The sequence below is a fragment of the Copadichromis virginalis genome, linkage group LG18 (genome assembly GCF_057382275.1).
Source record: "Copadichromis virginalis isolate Kocher_CV1m ecotype Utaka linkage group LG18, C_Virginalis_male_GT1.1, whole genome shotgun sequence".
Lineage (NCBI taxonomy): Eukaryota > Metazoa > Chordata > Actinopteri > Cichliformes > Cichlidae > Copadichromis > Copadichromis virginalis.
Window position 1 is genome coordinate 8309754 of NC_140635.1, and position 8883 is coordinate 8318636.

The window sequence follows — 8883 nt, forward strand, 5'->3', positions numbered from 1 at the left end:
GCAAAACAGAAATCAGCACACTGCAAATACTCTCTCATTGTGAGCACATTAAATATTTCAACTGAAACAGGGACGAGTGAAGCACCAGCAGCAGCAGCGGCGAAATTCCTCTGCATCGAGTCTCACATGACTCTTGTTAGCCAAGTTCAGACTGTTGATTCAGAGCCGGGCCACTGGTGATTAGTTTAAGTTATTTTCATCAGAGAAAGCAAATTCCCATTGTGGAGGTATTTAAAGGGAACGGGGTTGGGGAGAGATGGCAATCAGCCGCGCTTTCCTCATTTAAGCACTAATACAGGCTGAGAACATGAACTTTTCAGAAACATAAGTTACTCAATTTATTCAGCATCATGGTCTAAACTTGATAATGTTTCTGCTTCCATGCCTTTAAATATGATTAGGGTGACTGTGCACACCCCCCCCCCCCCCCCCGTTCCCCTGATCTTTTATATTTAAACAAAAGCCAACACATTTACTTTCAATATGTTTTCTTTGGTCTTTTAGAGATGAAATCTTGCTATAAATGACTTGCCATTTAGACTATGCTGTATATTAGGGGTGCAACGATACACAAAATTCACGGTTCGGTTCGGTTCGATACTTTGGTGTCACGGTTCGATATTTTTTCGATACAAAAAAATGTTCATGCATTTTTAATTTGTCATTTATTAAAATTATAAATATATATTTTAACTCAAAAGTACAGTTTTTAAATTTAACCCTAACCCTTGTGCGTGTTTTTTATTTTGACAGCGAATGCGCACCTGCGGACCACTTATGTGCAGCCCTGGTTATTTAGCTCATCATATCGCAGCCACAGAAATTCTTTTGTCCATGAAACCATAAAGCTGCACTTTCTTTTTGCCTTATAGTCTGATTTGTCATAACTTCTCCGTTTTGTGGTAAGCTTTTCTTTGGCTGTCACTTCTTCACCCTGACCTGTCTTATTTGGCTCAGCAGAACTGAAATGCTTTTACACACTCACTCACATAAGCTCAGCGATTCTCTGCGCGATCAACCTCTCACATGTGTAAGCTGCGGGAGATTTCACTTGTCATGTTTGCATAGTAAGCTAACGATTAATAAGACGATGTCAGAGGAATTGGTGCACAAATTATCATCACTCACAGATCAGTGCTGTCACTCTCTATACACAGTTCGCACGATTGCAAAGTGAAAGCAAAAAAACAAGCGCAAATTCAAACGCGACTTCAATATGTCACATATTGACAGTGGCTCACCGATGCCAATGACATAATTACCCAGCTACATTTCTGAAAGAATGCAAAAGCATTGACATATATTTTTCCTACAATAGCCCGACGGGCAGGGAAGAGAAAGATTTTGGTAGCCCGACTGAAAAAAATCGCTAGCTCCGGGACGTCGGGCTAGCGATATTGCGAGCCCTGTATCTGATTGAGGAATCACTCATCTTTGGAAAAGAGAGTTTATTACAGAGAAATGGCTCTTTCCAAAATAAAAGCTATACTATCCGCTTCTTCTGGGCTATATTCTCAGCAGCATAAGGAGAATCATGTGCTAACAGCTGTCTAAATGACTCGGCTAAAGTTAGTAGCATGCTTGCTTTTTTTTGTCTGCTTCCACTTGTCTTTGCACTAGGATGATGTCGGCGTAAATGTGCAGTCATATTCGTTGTGTTCCCACTAGTGCTTTCAGGTTAATCTCGTTGAAATGACCTTAACGCCACAACACGGCAAATCTCCGTTAACGAGCTACCGCCGATCACTCCGTGCATGGGGCTAGACGGCCAACACGTTAACGAGCTAACTGCACTAACACACTAGCTCCCACCAATGTAATTGAGCATTGCATGGCACATCCAACATACTGTTTTACTTTAGTCTATGACTCGCTTACCTTCAGGGTCATACGTCACATGAAAACCAAAATAATTCCAAACGCCAGATCTGAATGAGGTTCAATTTGCCTGTTGCAAGTAGAGCTTAACTTCTGTCTCGCTAGCTTGCCCTGCGCTCTTCCTTCTGACTATGCTGTCTGTGTTGAGCGCTCAGTGGATCTGCGCTCGACAGTGCAGCCTAGGTGGAGTAGTCGAACACAGATTCACTGAGCGCTCAACACAGACAGCATCGTCAGAAGGAAAATTGATAAAATAAATTACAAATGTTGTATTGTTCGATACATATGCGTACCGAACCGAAAGCACTGTATCGAACGGTTCAATATCGATACGAATATCGTTGCACCCCTACTGTATATATATTTAAAAAAAAAAGGTAGGTGTAATAAGCCAGAGCTTCAACCCACATCTTAAGTAATGTGTGTTCAATTCAATTTAAGTCTTTGCTGTTGGACATTTATTTTTATAGCTTTGGTCGTTTGCTTTTCTCTTATTAATGAACAAAGAAATATCATTATCCCGTCAGCCTGACAAGCATCGTGTGGCTCAAAAAGATGTGGTAATAACGGGTGTATTCTACACTATGAAAATGAACAACTTTAAGAGTTTTAACAGTCACTGGAGGAGGAAAAATGGACATGAATGAGGCCATGAAAACAAATCAGAGCTTCCATTTATCCTTAATAAATGTACTTACTGCAAGGGGAAATGTGAGAAATATACATTAAAATAAAAAAATACTGATTATAACAAACCATCTTGTTTGTGGTTTTTAAGTTGGATATATAATATGGAGAGAAATATGTCTCATAAGGGTTACAAATGCATATGACATTATCCACCAGCGTACACTAAGATTAACAAATGTGTGCAGTGATTTGTGTGTAATGTTTGAGGACTCACAAGCACGTGCTTCGATGAATCAAATAAGCTGCTGCTGCATCCTGAAATGTTTTTCTGCTGGGGAAAGTCAGTGAGTGCTCAGCTGCAGATGTGGAAACACTGTGGTTGTGTTGATGTTAATTTTACCATTGTACAATAACAGCAGGCTAACATTAAGGAAGGAATACGGAGGAAGCCCAGATGATGGACACAGCTTACATTTGTGGATCTGCAAAGCTGGCAGCATGAAATTTGTCTCACAACCCCCACACGGGGGTCATTTACACTTGTATGTATCGAAAGGGTTACAAATGCGTACGAATCATCCACATTTCTGCATGATATAAAAACTGCCAATGAACTCTCAGCATCAGTTACTTGTCTCATGCAAGCATACTCTTTGCTCCACATTTAGTTTGCTGGGATGTGATCTGCCTCATCTTAATCTGTATTTTTATTACAACTGGTGGCCCCACAGTACGGAAGGTGTGAACAGCAGGTGGGTGGGATGTCAGATCACAGATATCTGCTCTCACTGACATCATTCAGAGCCAAGGAGAGAAAAAAAAACTTCAGAGTTTTTAGAGCCGTCTGAAATGCGAGCTTTTGGCTCTTAGGTAGTACAAGCTGACCTCATTATTAGAAACTTTGGTCACATCTATTAGAACTATCCAACTTTGTAACACAAAGCGCAAATCACTCTGGCCTGTGGGAGCCGATCAGATGTAACAGAACATTAGCATGAGTCTCGAAAAGCACTAATTATTTTCCACTGGGTCATTCACTGTTCAGATGTCAAGAGCACATGCGTGTGTTTGCTCTTGCTGCCAACAACAGCTAGCAAAAGAGGCTGTGATGATGGAAATAATCGGTGGACATGGAGGAAGTTGCTCAAGGTTGGATGGTCAGTCTCTTTGGCAAGACCAAGGCTAAGGGCAGTGACCGCATATCTGTGACACTGCAACCTTATAGACGTCCTGATTGCCTGTTTGCAGGCACAGTTTGTTAAAATGGGGTATGGGTATTTACATTTATGTCCAGACCCACTTCACCACTAGAAGAGACACATAGCTAATACTCTTAAAAACATGGTGATAATCAGGAATGCACCACATATCAGATATTTGGATCCAATATCAGTCTGATCCCATCTCACAAAGTTAGACTGGTAACAATGAGCTTATTTAAGGAATCCATCTATTGAATTAAATTCTGTGTTGTTAGCTGCAGAACGATGGTTGCAAAATGGAGAGGTAAGTTAGCAAAGAAGAAGCTAAAAGCAAAGCTTTAGCAGTTTGGATATTTTAGAGGGATTTGGGTTCAGTTTGACCCTTGGTAAATCTTTACTGCGACCATGTTTTTTTTTTAATCATCTAAATTATCATCTAAATGATGTATGTGGTTCCTCTTAGTTGTCAAGCTCTTTGTTTAGCTTTCTGGCTCTTAAATGTCCCATTTCAAGCCACTGCAAACAGCTTAAAAAAAAAAACCCTAAAACAGCAAAAAAAAAAAAAAAAAAAACAACCACAAAACACAAAAAGAAAAACAAACTCACAGACACACAAAGCAACCCAGTGGAACAAAAAGTAGTAAAAATGTTATTCGCTACAGAGCCAAACATTTCCCTCAGGAGTCGGTAGGAACCAAAAATATTGGCTTTACATTCACCAGAGGACCACAAACACATCTCCAAATGAACCATAATTCTATCAAATAAGCAATTGTTTGTGTCCAGATTTATGTGTCAATGTTATGTTTATACTGCCCTTATCTATATTTTGCTTTTCACTTGTTTGGAGCAGAAAAAACACAGTTACCAGCAAACAGCTCACAAACAAAAGTCAGAATAGTTTCAGAGTGGGGGAAAAGTGAGGACATAAAATAGACCCTTTAATGTGTAAAACTAATTCTCGATGTATCTATTTGTAACAAGCAGAAGCAGTGCACTGTGCCCCGTGCACAAAGAAGCCACCAAATATAGGCCCAAGCTGCCTCAAACAGCCTGGATCCAGCACTGGCTGTCCTACTTTGACACTGGCTCTCACCATAATTTTCTTCTAGAGAAATCAAAATCAGCTCCCCACGGCATCCCCCCACCCTATCACTGTTAAAGCCACAGCCTGAACCACTTCGACCAACTACGGCCAGCTGCAGCTCCCTCAATCGAGAAAGAAAGAAATCAGAGTACACATTTTAAGCAAAACACAAATAAAGAACATGTTAAAGGCATGCTGGCCACAATAAGACCAAGAGGTTTTATAGAAAATCTCTCTTCTGTTCACCACGTGAAGCTCTGTCACCAGCAAGGTTTTCTCAAGCCCATCATTACAAAAATAAAGTAAATAAAAACAGTAAAACTGCTTTAACAGTCTCTTTAAATTGGTTGCTTTTTCACTTCATAAACAAATATTGCTTTATTTTCATAAATGGCAGATTTGGGGGAGAGTATCCAAACTCTCAAATAACTAACTACTTGCTCAACTGACACTCACTTATGCCCTTTAAAAAGTACAGGTTTAGTTTTAAGGTCAGAAAGACTTTCATTAATGGCATAGACACATCTGCTTCTAAATCACCTCAAAACTTAAGAGAATGAACATTTTTGAAACAATTAAAGGTTCTTCATTATAATTCATGATAGGACTGTGTCGTTGAGGTGATGATTATAGGCTCTACTGTGATTTAAACGGCAGCTTTCAAACCACGAGGATCAGATCAACTTTAAAAAGCCATTTATCACTATTTCATATATTTAAAAAAGTGTGAGCGGGAGGATTTCTGCTCTATGGCAGATCCATTTCACTGCTCTCAGGTAATAAGGTTAACCCTGCCAGTCAAAAAGTACTATAACACATCTGTTTAAGACACTCCTTAGAAAAGTAAACACTGATTTCTGCGCTTTCTTAACGCTAATTTAGAAGGTATTCCCAAAAGGATTCAAGTTTCTCTGATTTTTTTAAAATATATATTAGGTCTGAAAGTAGCTTTGGGCTCTTTTGTGGGTTCAGAGCTTTAACCTTCACCTTAACGTCACGTTTTGTGGTCTTAACTCTCAGTTTCAGCTCGCAGGTCTCCTCGGTCTTGCTTTAATCTGCCCTCTAACGTTAGCTAGCTAATTAGCTTTCAGGGCTACAGCATTCCTCAGTGTCCCGCACTGAGGCACAGATACGCACCTTCACCTACCTCCTCCGCTGGCTCCCAGGGGGGAACACACCGACACGACGGTGCTCCCGGGTGTAGTTAAACTCCCAGTAAACTTCCCCGTCGACCGGCCACCGTGTGAAACTATTTCCCTACTTGTCAGGTTTGTCGGAGAGCGGCGTTCCAGTCCGTCCTGCTCTTCCCTAGCCGGTGTGTAATCTACAGCAGTGCTCGCTCCCGTGGAGTCGCTTGCCCCGAGAACTTCGCAACTACCTTCAAGCAAAGATCGTCTATGCAGACAAGACGTGCTATTCTATATATTTTCCGGAAAACACAAAAATAAAACTTTCCGGTTTAACTAATTGTAAGTTACCATAGTCACCGGTCTTGTACATGCACATTTAACAAAATAATTAAACTTAGCACTATTTTATCAGGCAATGCTGTAGTTGTAAGTGGCTAATGACTAATCACTAGCTATCGTAGTGAGACCTCTTCTCTTGTTTGTGAGTTATACACATGGTTCGAACTTTCAGGTGTTCCGGACACAAAAGGGGATTTAGCGCAACCTGGCGGTGATGACCGCGAACTGCAAATACATTGTGCGTAATTGTGTCTGCTTTTAAAACGAAAAAATTTTTTTTAGTTCATGGCACACCTAAAATGATCTAATCAGCCCAATGTGCTGTCAAGTGAGTGACCAGCAAATGAACAATCAATCAACTATCATTTTACGGTTTACAAAATGCCCATTCCTTTCCCTGTGTGTTACAATTCACAGACCATCTACAAATGGTGACCAAAAGCTGCACTGTTCTACATCAAAAGTTTTACACTACTTTTAACTTTGTCTTATTTTTATAAACACTATAAAGACAAACTCATCCAGTTGGCCAGTTTGAACCCTTTAGTGGGCCATTTTGGACCCCAGGCTGCATGTTTGACACCCATGGCTTGAGGCAACAACAGAAATCAAAGTCATTGATGTTTATGAGGCATATTTGGCCAAGATTTTACTTCAAATGAGCCTTTAATGAACCATCTATTTAAAAAGAAAAAAGCATCAGTATTCCCTCAGGAGTTATTACAGGTTTGTTAGTATGCATGGATCACAGCGGCTCTACAAAAGCACAAAAACTGCAAAGGTTTTGTAAAGATACAGTATCGCAGAAAGTTGATTCTGCTGATCTGGACATTGTGTTTTCAGTGGGAGAAATGTTTCATTACTCATCAAAGTGACTTCTTCAGTCTCAGCCGACTGCAGGTTTCCCCAACTTTATAAACAGTACATTTGCATAAAGACCAAACCTAGCACCACTGATTAACAATGGGGTCATGAGGTCAGTTTCATGATCATTAACATGCAGACTGTCATGACCACTGATCAATGGCCAAGAAACAATAGAATTTTACTATTTACAACTTTAACATCCTGAGTCTGGGGGAATCAGGTGTCCCACTGTGGCTGGGACATCCCCGGCATACTGAGAAAATGTCCTATATTTTCACTTGTTTTAGTTGTTGTGCTGGGCGACACACTGCACACAGGTTTGAATCCACCAGCCGACTGGCACTTTTCTGTGTTTGCAAACTTTTCAAAGATGGGTTCAGTCATCAGGACAGCAAGTATATCCCCTGTCAGTTCTTAAATATAATGGGCAGCAAGTTGCTTCTCTAAGACCACTGCTGGTCCCTCTCCTCCTTGGCCTTGTGTTTACACACACCTAAATGCTTCAGACCAGCAAACTGCCAAGACCTTTGCTTTAGTCAAGGCGCTCACACTTGCAAATGATCACATGCTACTTGTCCTCTTAATTCACGATGAAGCAGTAAGGTGTACTGCTTCTGCACTTTGGCTTCATCTTCATGCAATACGTCATGTATTTCATTCATCTGAGGTCGTATTCACCAAATTTTATGCCCTTCTTTAATTATATGTAAAACCTGAACTGACAGAGGGTGTACTTTCTTTTTGCCATGACTGTAAATTGGATTTATTGGTGATTCTAAAATGGCTGTAGGTGTGAGTTGCTGTCTTTCTGTGTTAGCTAACTGCAGCTTTCCTCACAGCAATTTTCACACTTTGTAAAACCATCTAGTGGGCTGATGCCACTCAGTGGCAAATCCCTCCACTTAAGACTGGGGAAATATTTTATATGTACCTGGATTTGCTTGAAGTGACTGTGTTAAAGCATGAAAGAAGACCCCATCTCTAATTCCAGGAGAGTTCTCAGAACAAAGCCACAAACCAAAAAAAAAAAAAAAAAAAAAAAAAGTAGTCGACCAGTGTATGTACGTAAAAGAGAAACAGGCACGTGAAACCCATCTCCACATTCACAAGAGTCAAATGACAGAACACAGAGGGAGCAGTTTTTTTTCCTCATAATTATTTAATCACACATACATTTACATCATGCAGTCAATCCAAAACTGATCTCATTAACGTCCCGTCTCCGTCCGTATCAGAGCCCAGCCATTTGTGCCCCAGTTCTCCAGGAATGATCCAGTACCTTGTCCACTGATGGAGCCCCAAAACTGTCCTTTTAAAAACTGCCCAACTATTACACAGTAATAAAAAAAAAGTGGCTACACTTTTAATTTAGAATTAATGCAAAATTTAATTTAGGTAAACACACGTATTTATCTTTTTGCTGTATTTATTCCCCATTTCGTGTCCAGTTTTGGTGGGAGGTCAAAGGATGAACATCTTGAGGTCCACGCGGCAATGTCTCAGCTAAATCTAGAAGGTTACACAGATGGTATAAACCGTCTCCATAAGACACCAAACACTGTCCTGTCATAGATGCAGGGAGCTACTCCTCCCTGCATCTTGCAGAGCGTAATTATTACAACTGAATACACTTCAGCGACAACAAGCAGTTGTCAAAACTTTTCTTCCCCTCCTCCCCTCAAAAACAGCCACATGTGGAGTGTTTTTTATCTGAGTGCAGCTAAAGAAGTGCTGTTTTACACCCAGCTTT

General features: G+C 40.5%; 1 protein-coding gene across 6 annotated transcripts in view; it reads right to left on the minus strand.

Annotated features, from left to right (window-relative positions):
- LOC146687193 (rho GTPase-activating protein 12-like) overlaps positions 1 to 6314 on the minus strand; it is a 62937-nt gene extending 56623 nt beyond the window's left edge. For 2 of the 6 annotated variants that reach the window (XM_085437887.1, XM_085437886.1), the window contains exon 1: positions 5935 to 6306. The gene's annotated coding sequence lies outside the window, so the exon portion shown is untranslated. Of the gene's footprint in view, positions 1 to 5934 lie in introns of all 6 variants that reach the window. The other 4 variants (XM_085437889.1, XM_085437885.1, XM_085437884.1 and 1 more) reach the window with 4 other exon arrangements.
- Between the last annotated feature and the right edge of the window lie 2569 nt (positions 6315 to 8883).